This window comes from Panthera onca, chromosome E3 (genome assembly GCF_046562875.1).
Source record: "Panthera onca isolate mPanOnc1 chromosome E3, mPanOnc1 haplotype 2, whole genome shotgun sequence".
NCBI lineage: Eukaryota > Metazoa > Chordata > Mammalia > Carnivora > Felidae > Panthera > Panthera onca.
The window spans coordinates 41,368,530-41,385,738 of NC_138354.1; the positions used below are offsets into that span (position 1 = coordinate 41,368,530).

At 58.4% G+C, this 17,209-nt stretch overlaps 1 long non-coding RNA gene across 1 annotated transcript; it reads right to left on the bottom strand.

Moving 5' to 3' along the window:
* Positions 1 to 1,078: 1,078 nt before the first annotated feature.
* On the bottom strand, positions 1,079 to 12,211 carry LOC145713308 (uncharacterized). The gene is made up of 3 exons (XR_014136374.1): positions 11,553 to 12,211; positions 5,464 to 11,016; positions 1,079 to 4,776 (listed from the first exon to the last, which is right to left on the bottom strand). It is a non-coding gene; the product is annotated as an uncharacterized LOC145713308 (long non-coding RNA).
* Positions 12,212 to 17,209: the final 4,998 nt, after the last annotated feature.

A 17,209-nucleotide genomic window follows, 5' to 3' on the forward strand; every position in this document is an offset into this window, starting at 1 on the left:
GAGGCTCGCTGGCTGGACCCCTGTGGAGGGGCACCGCCGGCCTCCAGCCAGCCGCACGGCATTCGGTCTGGAAGCGACACGGGGGCTCCTCCAAGGTCCCGAGGGGGCTGTGGGAGAGGGGCCGGAGCCCGTCCTGAAGGCGGCCCCTCTCCACCCGTGGGCGCAGACCCTACGGGAACGGAGGCAGGTGTCAGACTCGGCCCCACGTCGCGGCAGCACAACAGCAAAAGGCACAGGCAACCCGCAGGTCCATCCCCAGACGGACAGACAGACAAAGCACCCCATCCACACGCGGAACGTCGCGGGAAAGAGGCACGGACGTATCCCGCAACACCAACCTCACACGCGGGCCGCTCAGCGGGGAAAGCCAGGCAACAGGCCACACGGCGTGACTCCACTGACGGGACGCGCCCGGAGCAGGCAAGCCCGCGGACACCGAGAGCACAGTGGGTGGGGAGTGACCACTACCGGGTACAGAGTTTCTTTTGGGGGCAGGTGATGGGAATGTTCCGGAACGAGACAGAGGTGGTGGGTGCACAGCACTGTGAATGTGCTAAATGCCGCTGCATTGTCGAGTACTAAGTGGTTAATTTTATGTGCGTTTCGCCTCGTTTTTTAAAACAGAAGAAACCGTGAAAAATCAATTCGTTTAGAATCACAGACCGGGGGTGGCAGAGAAAGTTGGAGCGGAGAGAGGCCGGTGTGTCTGACATCCTTCCCGCCGTCACGGCTCGAGGTTCCCACACTCGTGGCACGCCCTGCAGGACAGCGTCCTTAGGACATGTGACTGATGCACTCGGGACAGGGGATGGCCCCGTTCCCCGTTGTGACCTCCGGCCTGTTACTTCCCCGCCCCTCCAGGAGCCTCGAGGCCCCCGGCGCCCCAGCGTCGGCCGGAATCCAGCTGCGTCCTGAGCAGGACTCACGTGCGTGTGCCCGTGCTCGTGTGCACTCACGCACCATGCACCGTGTCGCATCCACATCTGCGCGCACATACACATGCCCGTGTTTGCGTGCGATGGCGTGTGCTCATTTGCGTGCGTGTCCATGCACGTGTGTTCTGAGAAGGCGGCTGTGGCACAGCTCCATCCAAAGAAATACCATATGAGCCAGAGACTCACCTTTTTTTTTTAAGATTTTATTAAATAATCTCTAGGGGCGCCTGGGTGGCTCTGTCGGTTGAGCGTCCGACTTCGGCTCAGGTCATGATCTCACACTCCGTGGGTTCGAGCCCCACGTCGGGCTCTGTGCTGACAGCTCGGAGCCCGGAGCCTCCTTCGGATTCTGTGTCTCCCCCTCTCTCTGCCCCTCCCCTGCTCACACTCTGTCTCCCTCTGTTCTCAAAAATAAATAAAAACATTAAAAAAAATTTTTTTAAATAATAACCTCTACACCCAGCGTGGGGCTGGAACTCACGACCCCGTGATCAAAAGCCGCACGATCCTCCGACAGAGCCAGCCGAGCGCCCCTCGGCTGTTGAGTTTTCCAGGAGCTGCCCATATCGTAAAAGGAAAAGGAAACACAGAGTTAATGTGAATGATACACTTAACCGGATCGGTCTAAAACACTACCACCCGGCCACATAACGCATATAGCGCGTTATTCACCTGCCGTCTCGCGATCTGTGCCAAGTCTCCCCGTCGGGTGGGTCTCCGCCCCGAAGCCCCTCGCTGCGGGCCAGCCACACTTCCGGGGCACAGAGGCCGCGGTGTCCAGCGGCACGTGGCGGGCACCCCGGCTCCTCCTCGCTGCGGCCGGCACCAATGGCGAGTCAGAAACGACCGACGAGGGGCGCCTGGGTGGCTCAGTCGGTTCGGTGTCCGACTTTGGCCCAGGTCATGATCTCACAGTTCGTGGGTTCGAGCCCCGCGTCGGGCTCCGCGCTGACAGCTCGGGGCCTGGAGCCTGCCTTGGATTCTGTGTCACCCCCTCTCTCTGCCCCTCCCCTGCTCACGAACTCTGTCTCTCTCTCAAAATAAAGATTAAAAAAAAATCTTTTTTAAAGAAAGAAACGACTGACAAAATTGCACACGGCCACCGCTGGCCCAGGGGGCACCAGCACAGCCATGGGAATGGCTGCCGTGACCCGACGGTGGCTCTGAGGTCCGGTCCCGAGCCCGAGGGGCAGCAGGCAGATCACACTTCCCTTGCCGAGTCCCTTGGTCCAGGCCCCCGAATCCACAGTCCCAAAAATGTTCCAAGGGATTTGGGTAATGTCGTCATGAGATGGCATCACCAAACCAACAAAACTGTCCATTAAGCTGCTTTCAGCTGCCCGGGGTGCCCCTGCAGGACAGCGCGGGAACTCAGGGCAGGGCTGGAAGGAAGACCCTCTCAGGCCGTGTCTGTGCGTCTGTGTGTCTGCCATGTCCACGCTGGCGGCCCAGAAAAAGGCCTGGAGAGACGCGTGAGGCTCTCGTCGCTGGGAACGCCGGGTTCCGGACGACCGGCCCTTCGGACCATGGCGTGCCCCTGAGCGTGGGCTGCCTGCACGCACAAGGGGAATGTTCTGGTCAGGTTGCAGGAGCAGGTACTCGGCTGCATGGCGGGCAGGCAGCTCTGCCGGGGCGGCTCCTCCCACACGTAAATTTGAGACCCGGGACGTGGGGGCTGAGGCTGTTCGAATCCGCTCGAGGTCTCTGCTGAATTCCACAGGGTTCGACTTCAAGAAAACAACACCCACGTGAGTGGCACCCACTCCCGGCTCCGGCGCCCTCTGCAACCTGCGACCGCCTCACAGTCTGTCCCTGGAGGTTTGCCAACCATGTGCTCTCAGCTCCTCTGGACAGATGGAACCCTAGTCTTTCCTTTCCTGCACTGGGAAAACACAACAGCTCTTCTTGAAATCCACTGTCGGTGCGCGGTAACAGAAGACAGCAGACCGTCAGAACCCGGCTTTGCTACAAAGTGGCTGGCTGGGAGGCAAACCCGATTCTATTTAGGTGGATGAGACGGCAGGTCAGCTTGGCCAAGAACGAGAACTTGGAGAGAAGAGACAAGACGTGAGGAATCAGATGAATTTCTTTTGTGAGGCAGAGTATTCTCTCCGTTTCCAGCTATAAATTCTAACAAGCTTACTGAAAAGAAAACAGAAACCACACGCACACACACACCCCCAATGCAGAGCCCAAGGCCCAAAGCTGTTCCAGAACAGACGAAAATTAGAGCGATAGCAAAATCACACTTGAAATTAAGGCAGGGAGGCTCAAGGAAGCGACCGTACCCGCTCGGTTCCTTCCTGCCAGGAACAGAGAGAGAAAAGTAAAGCTTTCAGAAAAGAACAGGGGCAAGGGGTGGGTGGTGGGGAGCCAAGAGGCATCTAATTTTATCTGGCTTCTTTCCAACAGCAAAATCTAATCCATCATTCTCCCCGGGTGGAAGCTCTTAATGAAAATGTAGAGACCGAACTTGGAGTTCTCCGGGGATCCTGCTGGGAAGGGCCCCAGCAGCCCCGCATCCTGCCCGGAGAACTGCCTCATGTGAAGCCTTCAGACTGTCCTGCGGCTCCCTGAACACCCTGTCACTGAACACGAGGCCAAGACGTGCTTGTGTTTATGCCCCCGAGCCTCCTCCTGGCCTGGGGGGGGGGGGGGGGGGGGCGGGGGGGTCTCCTCCGAGATGCCAGCTGGCAGCTCTTGGCCCCGGAGACCTTGCAGAGAAAGGCCGGTCCTGGGCTCCGCCTCCACAGCCACCCTCTCCCCTCCCCTGCGTGGACAGGGCACGTGTGCCCAGCCATCTGTCCGTCTAGAGACACTCAGGTCGTCTGAACCTTTGGCTGCTGTGAATAGACCTGCTACGAGCCTGGGCGTACGGCGATCCGTGCAGACCCCCGCTCTCGGCGGCCTTGGACGTGCACCCGGGAGCAGGATCGCGGGCCATACGGTGACTCCACGTTCCACCTGCTGAGGAGCCACCACGCCGTTTTCCACAGCGGCCGCACCGTTTCCCGTCCCGCCATAACTCGTTATTTCGCGTTTTGTTTTCTCGTCATCACCACAGTGGGTGTGAAACGGTACCTCGGGGTGGCTGTGAGCCACGTTCCGCGAGGAGTTTTTTTCGGGGGCCCGCTGGCCGTCTGTGTCTCTCCTTTCGGGAAATGTCCGTTAAGCCCTTTGTGCGTTTTTTGAAGTGGGCCTTTTGTTTCCGCTGGTCTTTCTCGAGCCCCCGAACGGAGGAGGCTCTGGGCGTCCCACGGTCTGGGCGCAGGGGGGTCCCCGGTGCTCGGTGGGGAGGCTCGCAGGGCCTGCCGGCACAGCCCACCCTGCAGGACGATGGGCCAGACATGGTGCAGCAGCCTCGCTCACTGCTTGGAAACAGGCAGGAGGGGCCGGCTCAGCTTTTTGCCTCTCTCCTGGGTGATCCCTAGTTAAGGATCTTGGATCGAGGGACGGTATCATCCAGTAGATCTTATTTTCTCCCAGGAAGAAACGGATCCCAGCTAGCACAGAGCGTAAGCAGTGACCCAGAGGCCAGGCGGACGGCTTGAGCCAGAGTGACGTAACCCGTCCAGACCGTCCAAACGAAAGCCCGTGGCAACCAGAAATTCTGGAAAAGGCTTTCGGAACCAGACGCTGCCTTCATTCAGAGGGAAAAATGGTTACCGCTTGAAAGAGACAACATGTAGCGATACCAACATGTAGCGATACCAGATGTCACCGTTATGCTTAAAATAGTGACAAGTCCCGAACGCAAAAGACGCCTTCTCCCGCTTCAAGGTCGTGCCACCAGCCCTGCCGCTCCCCGCGCTGTGGGCTCCGTGTTCCTTCAGTTTTCTGCCTGCGACAAACAGACGATTGGGATTCATTGCCACAAAAGCCGGGCCCACGTAACTCTCAACAGACATGCTCTCAGCACACGAGGCGCTAAGAGCCATGTTACAGCACTTTGCATCTCAAATTTCTGACGTTCCAAAGTGTCTCTCCCTGACACACTGCATGATTTAAAAGGAGCTACCCAAAATAGAGAAGCCATGTTTCTCCGTCCCTACGTGGAAATATGGGTGTGACCGCTCACACGTGCAAGCTAGCAGTGAAGCCCGGGATGGTAAACACCCCCGGCCACGTGAGCACAGCCCCGTCCGGGCCGGGGTTCCGAGGGCCGCTCTACACAGTGCCGCCCCGTCCCGGTTGTCCTGATGCCGGAAGCACGCTGGAGCCGGCTGAGCCCCTGGCGTCCCCCCGGCCCAGGCAGCGAAGGGCTCCCAGTTCTCTCTGAGCACCACGCAGATGACACACGCGGGGTGCGGTGGGGCCGTGTGGCCAATCCCCCTTTCGTTTCTCACGTGGGACATTTTGAACCCGATTGAAACAAAACACTGGGGAAAACGAAACATTTTTTTGAATTTTCCAATATCCAGTAGCCACCCGAGACTGCGATGAGCCGCCCACCCTGGAGAGGCGCGTATCCTGGCCTGCTCCACGGGGGCCCCCGCCTGCTTCGACCGGGCCTTCTTCTCCCACTCACCTTCACAACGTGACAATGTCTGCCAAGGACATGATGAGCGATCTTGATCTTTCCACTCATTCTGCTGAGTTTTGTGAGCGTGATGTCACACATAGGACAAAGAAAGGAAGATGGAGGGTGTAGGGGTCCTCGGTCCCAGCACCCATCCCCCACCCCCTTCCACCCGCATTCCCTCACCCCACCCCCATGACTGGCCAAGTTGGGGAGCCTCTGTCAAGAAGGCTGCAGGAGCCCCTCTTAGGTTATGTGCGTGGGGCCTGTGAATTAAACTGACAAGCAACGGATTAACAAAAGAAAATAGTTTAGTCACGCGCCCATGGGAGCCAAGATAAATAGTTGGTTCAGTAGTTTCAATTAGATGTTTATATATCTAACTTGGTAGGGGAGAGGGAGAGGGGAGAAAGATCCTTCTTAAAGTTGGAACAAATAGACTTCTTTAGGAAAGACAAATGTCTTTCAGGAAAATAAGTGAGATGTAAGGAAGTTTGTGACATCACTTGTCTCTACAGGTGTAAGTGGCCTCTTTGGCCCTTTCAGGGCCATAAAACCCCCGGAGAAGAGACTTGGGATAGGTTTATCCGTGGGATCCCCTTTGGGAGTAGACCTGCCCTAAAGAAGGACTTGGTGGCAGCCTGATTTCCCAGAAGTTGTTTCTGGTAGTCAGATAGGGGAGGCTCCGAGAAGGATTCTTTCTGCATCTGAGTCTCAATTATCTTCAGCTCAAAATAACCCTCAGGCCGAGGTGGTGTATTTTGGAGTGCCATCTCCCGCTCCCTTCAAGGCCTCTAACCATGACGCATTCGCCCCGTCACCCAGCTATAATCAGTCCTCCTGGGCCAACGGGAGTCACTGCTGTGTGGACTCTGTCTGTTCTTTCCTCTAAGACCGGGCCACGGCAGATCTTTTAAGAGCCACTCGATCTCCCGAGTGAGGATGTTTAGAACACCCAATGCAGAAGGAGCCAGGAGAAGAGTGTGGCCCCCGCGGCAGCCCAGAGCCCACTGTGGAGCAGAGGAGAGGGACCACGTCGGGTCCTCGCTCCAGGAAGCCAGCGACCGAGCTTAGGAAGGAGAGGGGGCCGGACATGCCACAGCCTCCCGTGTTCCGCCAGCCAGGCCAGGGCCTCACGGTCCGGGCCGCCCTGAGTAAGGAGAGGTCACAAAAACATCCTCTGACGGAAACCATTCAGCTAATCGCTTCCTGGAGCCCTGGTGATACGGACAGTACTGAGCGGCTTAGATAAGCACTGTGCTCGTGTCCGCTGCCCTTCTCCTCTACGGCCAGCACCCCGCCGCCCCACGGTTGACTCTTTCGGCCAAACCACGGTTGTGTTCAGGGCACCTGATCGATTGCTGTGACAATAACACAAGTTGAAGGGTCTGCCCCGACACATCAGCGTTTCTTCCAGTTGGAATAAGAAGAATACATGCTCCTCAAGTGGTCGGAAAGAAGAGAGCTAGAACGGGTCCTGTGGGCTTAAGAGGTGGGGGTCAGAATCCTCAGGCTGTGTCCTGGCCGTTAGCAGTAGCTCCCAGACAGGGTGCAGCCAAGGCTGTGAGGCCCATCATCACCACCAGCATCGCTGTCGTCACCAGCATCACCACTCGCATCGTCTCAGGCTGACGCTTCCGTGGCACTAACCATCAACCTACGGTTAAGCTAACTGTCTGTTATCTTATCTTATCTTAAGCTAACTGTATCTCATCTTGGCACCCTCGGGAGTAGAGATCCTTAACCCCAGTTCACAAATGAGGCAACCAGGGCATCCAGAAACTAAAGCCATACGCCTAGGAAAGGACAACACCACAGTGCGAACCCGGCAGTCTTTCTCCACAATAAACACCAGACCTGTCCCCGAGACACCGCAACATTTGCGAGCCTACCTCCCAGGGCCCGGAAGGCTCACGGGTGCCTGGTTGGCAGGGAGCCGTCCTGCTTCTCTTTCCCTTACTTCTCTGTTTTTGACACAGGGAACTCTGAGCTCTTCGGCAGTAAAACGGGGTGGCCTGGGTCACGTACAGCAAAAGCTCCGCCAGCCCCCACTGGGGAAGAAGGAAGGCGGGAAGCTCTGGCTATTCACCCACAGCTAAAGCAGCCCACGTGAGTCCAACTCAGCATGTGGTTTGCTTTTCTGAAGACAAACCACAAAAGTTCAATTCCTGGGGAGCAGAGTTGGTTCTGTTTCTGCTTTAAATGCTAGACGATGTCACAACTCGGGGGCTCCAGGCTGAGAAGAGCAGACAGGCCGAGGGTCTGGAAGAAGCTACGGCTGAAGGGCCAAGAAACGCTCTCACCAGAAGCAGCCAGAACCAGCAGTCACACCTTGCCGGCTCCACGCACGGCTGCCTCAGTCACGGGTCCTGCAGAGGGGTGTGGAAAGCTGTCGTCCGTCCATCAGCCTGTGTCCAGAAGCTCGCTGAGAACATCAAAAGCCAAGAGCCTAGATTGTTACTCAGCTGAAGGCGCATCAGGGCTGACTGGAGCCAGACGTACTTTTTTAAAGCAGGAAGCAACCTTCACCACAAAGCAGGTGTCACCAGAGCAGCGATGTGTCAGATCCAGACGGCCATGGGGCTCCAGGCGGCTCCCCCACCAAAGCACCGGGAGGGTGAAGGGGACGTCCCAGAATGGCTTCTGGTCTTTCAGCACCTTCCCCCCTACCCAGTCCAGCCTGACCCTTCCAGGCTCCTACGCACGCCCCTGCGTCCGGCTGTGCACACGCCCGCGTGACTTTCCACCCCCACCGGCTCCCCGTGGAGCTCAGCTCTCAGCAGAAGCAGGTCACCCACAAGCAGCCTGGGCTGGGAGCAGGGCTGCCTTTCCCGGCCCGAGCCGCCCTCCACGTACTGGCTGCACCAGCAGAATCGGGGGCCTCAAAGCCTCACCTGGGTGCTAAGGGGTAACACAGGTAAAAGCGGCACCTCGAAGCCCTAAGAAACTCCCATCGCCACAGTGAAGCCCCCAGAAAAAACAAAAGGAGATGGCGGGAGACGCCGTCCTGAACACACGCCCCCCCGTTAGCCGACCTGAGGAGCAGGCCCGACAGGGAGCCGGCAGGCTGGCCAGGGTGCCCGCGGGATCCCTGCAGACCCACGGGCTGAAGCTGGAAGACGCGTGCTCCCTGGGCAGAGCCTGGCCGCCAGCGACCCAACAGCTCCTGGCCAAAGCGGACCCTCTGCTCCCCTCTGAGGCCCCCAGCTAGAAGGAGCTGCAGAGCTGCCTGCCAAGTGCTCCCTGCCAGGTGCTCCCACCAGGTGCTCCCACCGGCTGCTCTCACCAGGTGTTCAAGAACGTCGGGCCCCCATTTCCCTTGGCTCTGCTTTCTGGTTGCCGCTTCTGGGACACCACGGGCTCCCCCAGCCAAGGGCTGCTATCCCTTCACGCGCTCGGCCCCACCTCCCTCTCTCTCTCCACTCTGTTCCCCAGTCCCCAGGCCCTCTCCGTCTCAAGGGAGGGAAATGGGACCTACACAAAGGTCATGGTGCGAGAAGCAGTTGCCATGTCCCCACCTACCCATGAGAAAAAAACAGCTAACAAATCCCAAGTGAGAAGCATCCAAAAAAATTCCTGACCGACACACCTCAGATGGTCAAGGCCATCAAAACTAAGAAGAGTCTGAGACACTATCGCTATTGTCCCAGCTCAGAGGAGCCCAAGGGGACAGGATGATCAAACGCCACTGGGTCCCAGGACAGAGGGTACCAGGTAACAGCTCAGGACATGTGCTTAGAGTGCCAGCCTCAGTCTGCAACACTGTGCCAGGGACAGCTCAGTAACTGTGACAGGCACACCACACTGATGCGAGAGGTCATCAGCAGGACATTCTGCACGGGCCGACAAGCACAGGGGAGCTCTGTCCTTTCTGCTCTGTTTTCTTGGAAACCTAAAACTTCTCTAAAAAAGGAAGTCTGGGGGCGCTTGAGGGGCTCAGTCGGTTAAGTGCCTGACTCTTGATTTCAGCCCAGGTCATGACCTCATGGTTCATGAGGTCGAGCCCCGCATCGGGCTCCACACTGAACACAGAACCTGCCTAGGATTCTCTCTCTCTGCCCCTGCCCAGCTCGTGCATGTGCACATGCTGCCCCCTCCAAAGGAAGAAAAAAAAAAAGGGAAGTCTACTATTTTTAAAAACTAGCAAGACTCCCAGAACCACACCAGCTCAGTCTTTCCACAGACCCCCAAAACGAACAAGGCCCTTGCCCTTCGCGACTGATCTGCAAAGTCCCCGACACAGACATATGCATGGTCCCCCCACTAAGTCTCTGCGATACTTGGGGGCCACTCCCACAAGAGCCCCACTCAACTTGCCATCCTTCTCGGGGTTTCTTGAGACGGTGACTTCTGGGAATCTCAAATAATCCGGGCCTCGGCAGGAGTGAAAGGGGCAGCTCCTTAATGTGCAGAGTAACCTTTATTACAAATCAGACTGCTGCAAGTTCATTTCTCCCCATAAAAGCATATTAAATATTTTACGTCTGGTCCTCCTGCTCTTTAACAAAAAAATAAATAAAAGGAAATAAAATAAATAAATAAATCAAATGAAAATGCAGCAAACCAATGTAGACAGGATACCAAAAAGGACACGAGGCAGCTGACAGCTGTGTCTGCTTCTCAAGGTAGTTGCAGGGCTGTGGGGACTGCTAAGAACTTGCCTGTTTTTTTTTTTTTAATGTTTATTTATTCTTGAGAGAAACAGCATGAGTGAGGGAAGAGCAGAGAGACAGGGGGACAGAGGATCCCAAGCGGGATCTGCGCTGCCTGCAGAGAGCCCCGTGTGGGGCTCTGCAGGGCTCAAACTCACGAACGGCCAGGTCATGAGCTGAGCCAAAGTCAGATGTCTCACTGAGCCACCGAGCGCCCCAAGAACGGCCTTTCACACCCGTTCTCTTGAAAGGGCCCAGCAGCGCGCTCCAGAGGCTACCCGATGGTGATGTTGGTAGGGACGAGGGCAAAAGGAGAGTGGAGAGCACAGCTCTGCCTTCAAGGGATCGGCCTAAATGTAAAACATACCTGTAAATTTGTTTGGGTAAAATACTGCTTTTTCTTAAAAAGGAGTGCTCGTGTGTAGTGGGTTTTATTATCGTTTTTTGTTTTAAGTTTATCTATTTATTTACAGATAGAGAGAGGGGGAGAATACCAGGCAGGCTCCGCACTGTCAGTGCAGAGCCCGATGTGAGGCTCAAACTTGGGAACCTTGAGACCATGACCTGAGCTGAAGTTGGACACTTAACCAACTGAGCCGCCCAGGAGCTCCTATCATTGTTTAAGTAAAAAAAAAAAAAAAAAAAAAAAAGTATGCGCAACAAATTTGTTTCCACTTCTAACACAGTATATACCCCTCCCTATACAGCACCACATGACAGAAGTTCAACAACGTTGGAAGATAGTTAATAAGGGGTCCTGAGACTGGGAACCAGGGATGGCACTCACGCGCACCTGCGGCGCCACCTAGCGGCGAGGACCGGACCGGGGCGCGCACAGGGCCCAGCCGGCTGACGGATGATGCGGCCGCCTGGTGCCTTATTCCATCCGCCGCGCAGAGTCACCGGGCTTCTGTTTTCCAAGATAAATGGGTGTCATGGAAAGATCCTGACTAGTGCCTTTTTGGGGTGCTGTTAGATGTATAATCAAATTCTGTCCTGACAAGGTCTTCCCCCCAACGTCCAGCCCCGCGGAACCTTGGCCCAAGGTTCTACTGGGGGTCCTCCAGGTTCCGCAGAGTGTGCTGCCGCTGGTTTGTTTGCAACCGGCTAGACAAGGTTCCCACCTGCACACCCCACACCGCACGCAGGCCCGGGTCCAGAGGACTCGGGGAGGCAAGGAGGGAATGCACGAGCACACGGCCAACAGGAAGGGATGAGAAGCAGTCTTAAGGCCGGAACTCAGAGGCCCAGCAGGATAGGGCAGCGGTAGGGCCACCCTGGGCAACCGACACCGTATCGACCCAGTAGCACAAATGTGGCACAGACAGCGGTGGGGCCAGAACAGACGTGGGACACCAAGCTTCGCGGGAATGCCAGACGTCACAGCTCTCTTCCTGTGCCTCAACTAGGCTGCGATCTGTCTCCAGGCCACCCCTCCCCACTCACCTACAAACCTGCCATCACGCCTTTCCTCATCAGGGTCCAGAGCCACGACGCCACTGGGGACAGAGCCTGAGGTCCTTGGACCGAGTCCCACTGGAAGACCACCTTTGCCTACTGTCACCCATCTTTCCAGCCTGGGACTTTTGTACACCTCAGCCCCTGATGTCAAACTCTAACAGACCTTCCGAAGATTCCTTTTGAACAGTAAGTAGTAGCCTGCTCAGATGTATACAACACTCCTTTAGCCTGGAAGAGCTTCCGCTGCTTTGCAAAGGGACAATATGGGGTGGGGAGGGCTGAGGGTGGTGACCCAGGGCAAGGAACCTAGGGGGAGACGCTGGTGAGGACACCTGGGGGGGGGGGGGACCCGAGTGGGGACACGCCGAGGGGGCACCTGGGGGGATCCTGAGTGATGAGATGCTGGAGAGGAGACCGGAGGCGGGCGAGGGAGGGACCTGAATGAGGAGATGCTGGAGGAGAGACGGGAGGAGACCTGAGGGGACCTGAGTGGAGTACTCGCCAGGCGCCGTCTTCTGTCTCTAACAACGCCCGGGTTTACACGGGGTTCCACAGCCCAACTCGCTCATCCACTGGTCGAGTTAGGGTTAACACGGGCCTGGAAAAGCCTTCCGGCAGAGGAATTCCACGTTGGAAACGCGGCTCCAGGGAAAAAAAATCCGAAAGTCGGACCCCTGACACCTCGCCCGGCCTTCGTTCCAGGCCGCCGCCGTCGCCGCCGTGCTCCGGGTTGCTTGCGTCTTGCGAGCCGTAGCCCTAGACTCCTCCCCCACGCTCCGGTGACCCGCCCCTTCCGGCACTTAACAGGAAGCGACCTCCCAAGGCGGAAGTACCCGGGCGGGTGGAAAGTTGGCGACCGGCGGGTTTGGTTCGGTGGGGTGGGAGGCTGCAGGGAAGTCGGGCCCGTGCCAGGCGGTCCCCCGAGAGCCTGGAGGGCGCACCCGCACGGCGAGGATGGGGCCCGGCCGGCCTTCCGGGGCAGATCCTGGGTGGCCGCGGGGACACAGACCGAGACCCCCATTCTGGGCAGCCGGGGGCGCTCAGCGAAGCCTCCGCAGCGAAGGCAGGACCACAGACATTTGGCGTCCCCTTCCGCCTCCAGCTTTCGTCCCTTCTCTTCGTCCCAAAAGAGCAGGGTTTTGTACGGCCTCTGAGCGAAAAATTGTTTTTATGTTTGTAGAGGTTTAGATGAGCAGCCGCCTTGGGCCTGGGGAAAGTGCTCAAGGCACATCTGTTTGCCCTCAGGTTCTGTGCCTGGCGGATCGGAGGCCGGGAAGCGGTGAGGGGCTGAGGACACTGTGTTCCTAACAAGTGCTCCCAGGGAGAGCCGGTCTCTCAGCCCCGGCCCGTTCGGACCCCTCTGGGGGACCGTGGGCGGCGTTGGTCGGTGAGCCGGCGTGACTGTTCGCAGGCACCAGGTTTGCCGCCTGGCTGGATCCCCAGAGATGCTCCGGCTTTGATGCCGACGCCCGGGGACCAGCGAAGACATGGTCCTGGATCAGCGATGGCGAGACAGGCGTGGACGTGAGCTTCAGGAACTCCGTCCTGGTGAAGCCTTCCAGTATGTGGTGCAACCGTTGGCCTTTTCCATTAAGGGTAGTGTTTATTTTATAACCACTAGGGTTTTGTAGCTGATCACCAGGATGCACCAGGATGGCATTATCCTGGGGGTTCTGCCTGTGCTCACTGTGTGGTTTCACCCTGGATGTAAAGTAGGTGACAGGTACCTCTACCAGGCTGGAGAGCTGGGTGGGTCCTAGAGGCAATAAGGGCCCTGAGCACGTTCATAAAGTAGTGCTACAAGTGACTGACTCAGGACAGTGCCAGGACACTGGGAGGCTGGCAGCCACTGTCGCCCCGAGTGCTGTGCCTCCCGCTGCCTTCCACCGTGTGCCTGTGGCTGAGGGGTGTCTGTGGTCATGAGACCGGTAAATGGCTAGCATCACATCCACCCCTGGGTCTTAGGTCTCCCCAGGCAGCTTTGTGGGGCTTCGGCCACAGTTCCTGCACTCGGGAGTCCTCAGGAGGACCAGATGGCTTCCTGGGTGCCACGACTTGCTGCAGATAGAGGGTGTAACGGCATCTGGATGGTCCCAGAACACCAGGCGCCTGTGCTGACTCTTCCCCTCCTAGGGATTCTGCGCCCACCCTGCACCTCCGCATTTGGTGGGGACTGGCCTGTGAGCTGCCCCCCACCCACACCCTTCTGAACACCCGCCTGCACAGCATCAGATGCAACTGCCCGGCTGGCCCGACCTGTGACCACCCCCTCTCCACATGGCCCCAGGGCAGCAGACAGCCTGTGTGGGCTCCATCCCCATTGCGTGGGCCTGGCTTCTCTCTGAATGGCTCCCTGATGCGTTGCGGCCTTGACACATACCGTGCGTGTGGCCAGAGAATCTTGCAGGGGCACAACCACAGCCTTCTCTGCCCCCAGACTCTTCTCTGGCGTGGACAGTTTGTGCAGGGCACCCCTCACACGGTGCACGGCCTCACTTTGCCCTCACTGCCCCCTCTACGTAGTCATGGACACCATCTTTCTGTCAGCTGGGCTTTGGAGACCTGTGTCCTCTGCCTCAGGACACTGTCCACATGCTGCTTGGGGAGCTGCCCTGGCTGCTAGACATCCTCGCCTTTGGGGTGAGGCCTGCGGGGGGAGGGAGCAGAGTGATGTCCCCTGAGGTGTCTCCTCCTTTTGCCCTGGGAGGAAGAACTGGGCCCTGAAGCTGTTTCTAAAAGGCCTCTGGCATAACACCGCCTTCAGTGGTGGGCGCGATCGCCTGGCACCGCAATTACCAGAGCCACACCTTGTTGACTTGGCCATCAGGCCACTGTCACCGCGTGGGGTGGCTCCCGGTGCAGGGACAGCGGTCTGTGCCTGCTTCAGGAGCTGTGTGGGGGGTGTCAGCTGCTAAGCATAGAGCGCAAGGGGCCCTCCATTCAGCCCCAGCCCTGTCCGCGTGCCTGCATCCACACTGCTGCTGTGGTGCCACCACCCCTGTTGGCTGGAACTGGGGTCAGGCCAGCAGTCGCTGCAGCACAGCCAGCCCTCAGAGCAGCCTGTGCCCCTACGCGCCAGATGCCCAGATGGCCCAGTGGCCCAATGCATACGTCCCCCCCCTTTATGGTGCGTGTCTCTGGGGGTGCAGACCAATAGACTTGCTGATGATGCACTGGGTGGGACCCCCCCCAAAGGTGGGACCCCCCCCAAAGGTGGGACCCCCCCAAATGGCGCTAGCCTCATCAGGCAGTGACCCCACGCAGCCTGTAGGTGCAGTCAGACCAGAACCAGCCGCATGCCAAAGTATCCTGAGCCTGCGCAAGTGGCAGACCTAGGCCCCACTGTATGCAAGCTGCTGTGCCTGTCCCCACACTTGGTGGCCACACATCCGGGCCGCTGGCACCCTCCAGTCCTGTCTGGTAGCGGGAGGCCTGAGCCAGTAGGTGGCACCTGCCCACGTTCCATCTCTCAGCAGGGATGAGGTGATGTGAACCGCACGCAGGGGGTCTCAGCACGGCAGGACCCTCCCCCAAGGACTTGTCCCCTGGGTCTGGCCTTGGCGGGGAGGATGGTGCTGGGCCAGCTCTGAGATGCCCCTTCACTCCACAGGTGACCGGGCAAAGTTACTTGACCTCGTCTCAGAGTAAGCGTCCGCTGGAGGGGAGACAGCTCTGACAGCCAGGGGGGCCTGTGGGGCCGGTGCAAAATGGGACAGTGGGCAGCCTGAGCCAGTGACATGGCAGGCCTCCCCTGCACCCACCATGTATCACAGGCTCCCCTCCACGGGCCTTCCCGAGATGGGATCACCTGCAGCTCGGCAGATTTGTCTGTTTTAGACAACTACCCTAACTTTGCTTGACGTTCAGAAACTGCTTTACTATTGGGCGCCTGGGTGGCTCAGTGGGCTAAGCATGTGACTTTTGGTTTCGGTTCAGGCCCCAATCTCCTGGTTTATGAGTTTGAGCCCTACGTCCAGCTCCGTGCTGCCAGTGTGGAGCCTACTTGGGATTCTCTCTCCCACTCCCTCTCTGCCCCTCTCCTCCTTGCTTGCCAGCTCACTCTCTCAAAGTAAATAAACTTAAAATAGATCTATATTTTAGAAAAAGAAAAAGAAGAAGCTGCTTTACTAGTCTCTCGCTTTGCCCTGAAAGACACCTCGAGGACTTGGGTCAGCTGCAGACGAGGGCCTGGCATTGGTTCCCTGGCCACAGAGCTGCTAGAATGAGCCGCTTCCCTGAGACGGACTCAGGAGGTGTTGCAGATGACATCCACCCTCCTGCCCGTGGCTTCCCCGGAACCGTGTCTTACGGGTTTGCGCAGAACAGTCTAAGCGAGCCTAAGTTATTTACGACTGTCGCTTCCGAGCTTGCAGAGGTCACGTACAGGCCGGTGTTCCGTGAGCTCTGCTTAACAGGGTAAAATCAGAGGTTCTGTGCTGGCTTTCCAGTCCTGGTATTTACCACTGTCAGTCATCCCCAGGGCAGGAAACAAGTCGGCATGTCCCCGTGGGGCTGCCAGGGCCACCGTCGCCGTGCCTGTTGTAAGCCCATGGGTCCCATGCCCTCCCCTGGGACAGAACGTTGACAGGCCTTCCCCCCACCAGCCCAGGCCCTGCAGCGTTGACCACTTGTCCTGTGGTCTCACCCCCTTAGGACGTGTCTGTGGCCTTGGGAGGGTTGTGGGGGGGTCTGACCCCCCAGAAGTCTGAGGCAGAGCCGCACACTGGCACTCAGCGGTCTCGCCTCGGGCCTCATGGTGCCCACGTGCAGGCCGGCCATCTGCCCAGAGCCGTGTCTTGCTCTCTGAGGAGCCTGGTCTCAGGACCCGAGTGTGCCCATGGCCCAGAGTTGCCAACATGCCTGTGCATCCGTGGCCCAGTGATGGAGACCAGCCCCAGCTCTGGCCTCTACCAGTAGAGAACCCACAGGTCACGGTGGTATCGGGGACGACACTAGACGGCGGGTCCCTGTCTGGTGGGGGTGTTTCCTCTCCCTCCTCCCTGGGCCCTCTTCAGGGTCCCACCCAGAAGGGATCAGGGCACCCCACACGCACCAGTCTTTGACTTCCTGCCGCAGTCTCACTATGCCTGCCGCGTCCCCCAGAGGCCCGGCCCACACTGCCCACCCGCCCGCCCGCGTGGCAGGAGCCTGGCAGTGGGGCCTGCGGCAGCCGTTTCTAGGCCAGCAACCAGCCGTTGGTCTCACCAGCAGCCCAGTTAGCGCAGCTAATTTCAGCACGGTGTCTGGTGTCCCAGGACCTGCTCTGGGTGCCTGCAAGGTGGCGGTCAGCTAGAGGACGAGCTGTTACTGCTTCCCCCTGCGCAGCATCCCAGGAAGGTGAGAAATGCGGGTCCTTACAGGCGTGAGAGCAGACTTGCGCCACCGGTTCCACCACATGAACTCGTGGCCTCTGTGACGTGGGGCTGCGGTCAGCGCGAGGACCACAGCAGCAGGTGTCCGCCCGGCAGCAGGTGTGGCCGGCGCCCAGAGGCCAGAGACAGCACAGCAGTGATGTTCAGGGAGGGCCTGTGCCCCCCGCAGCTGCCACCTGTAGGCCTGGCTCCCACCGTCCTGACGACCCACGCTGCTGCCTAGCTGCGCCCAGGTGCCCCTGCCGTGTACTTCCTGCGTCGGTCGCAGCT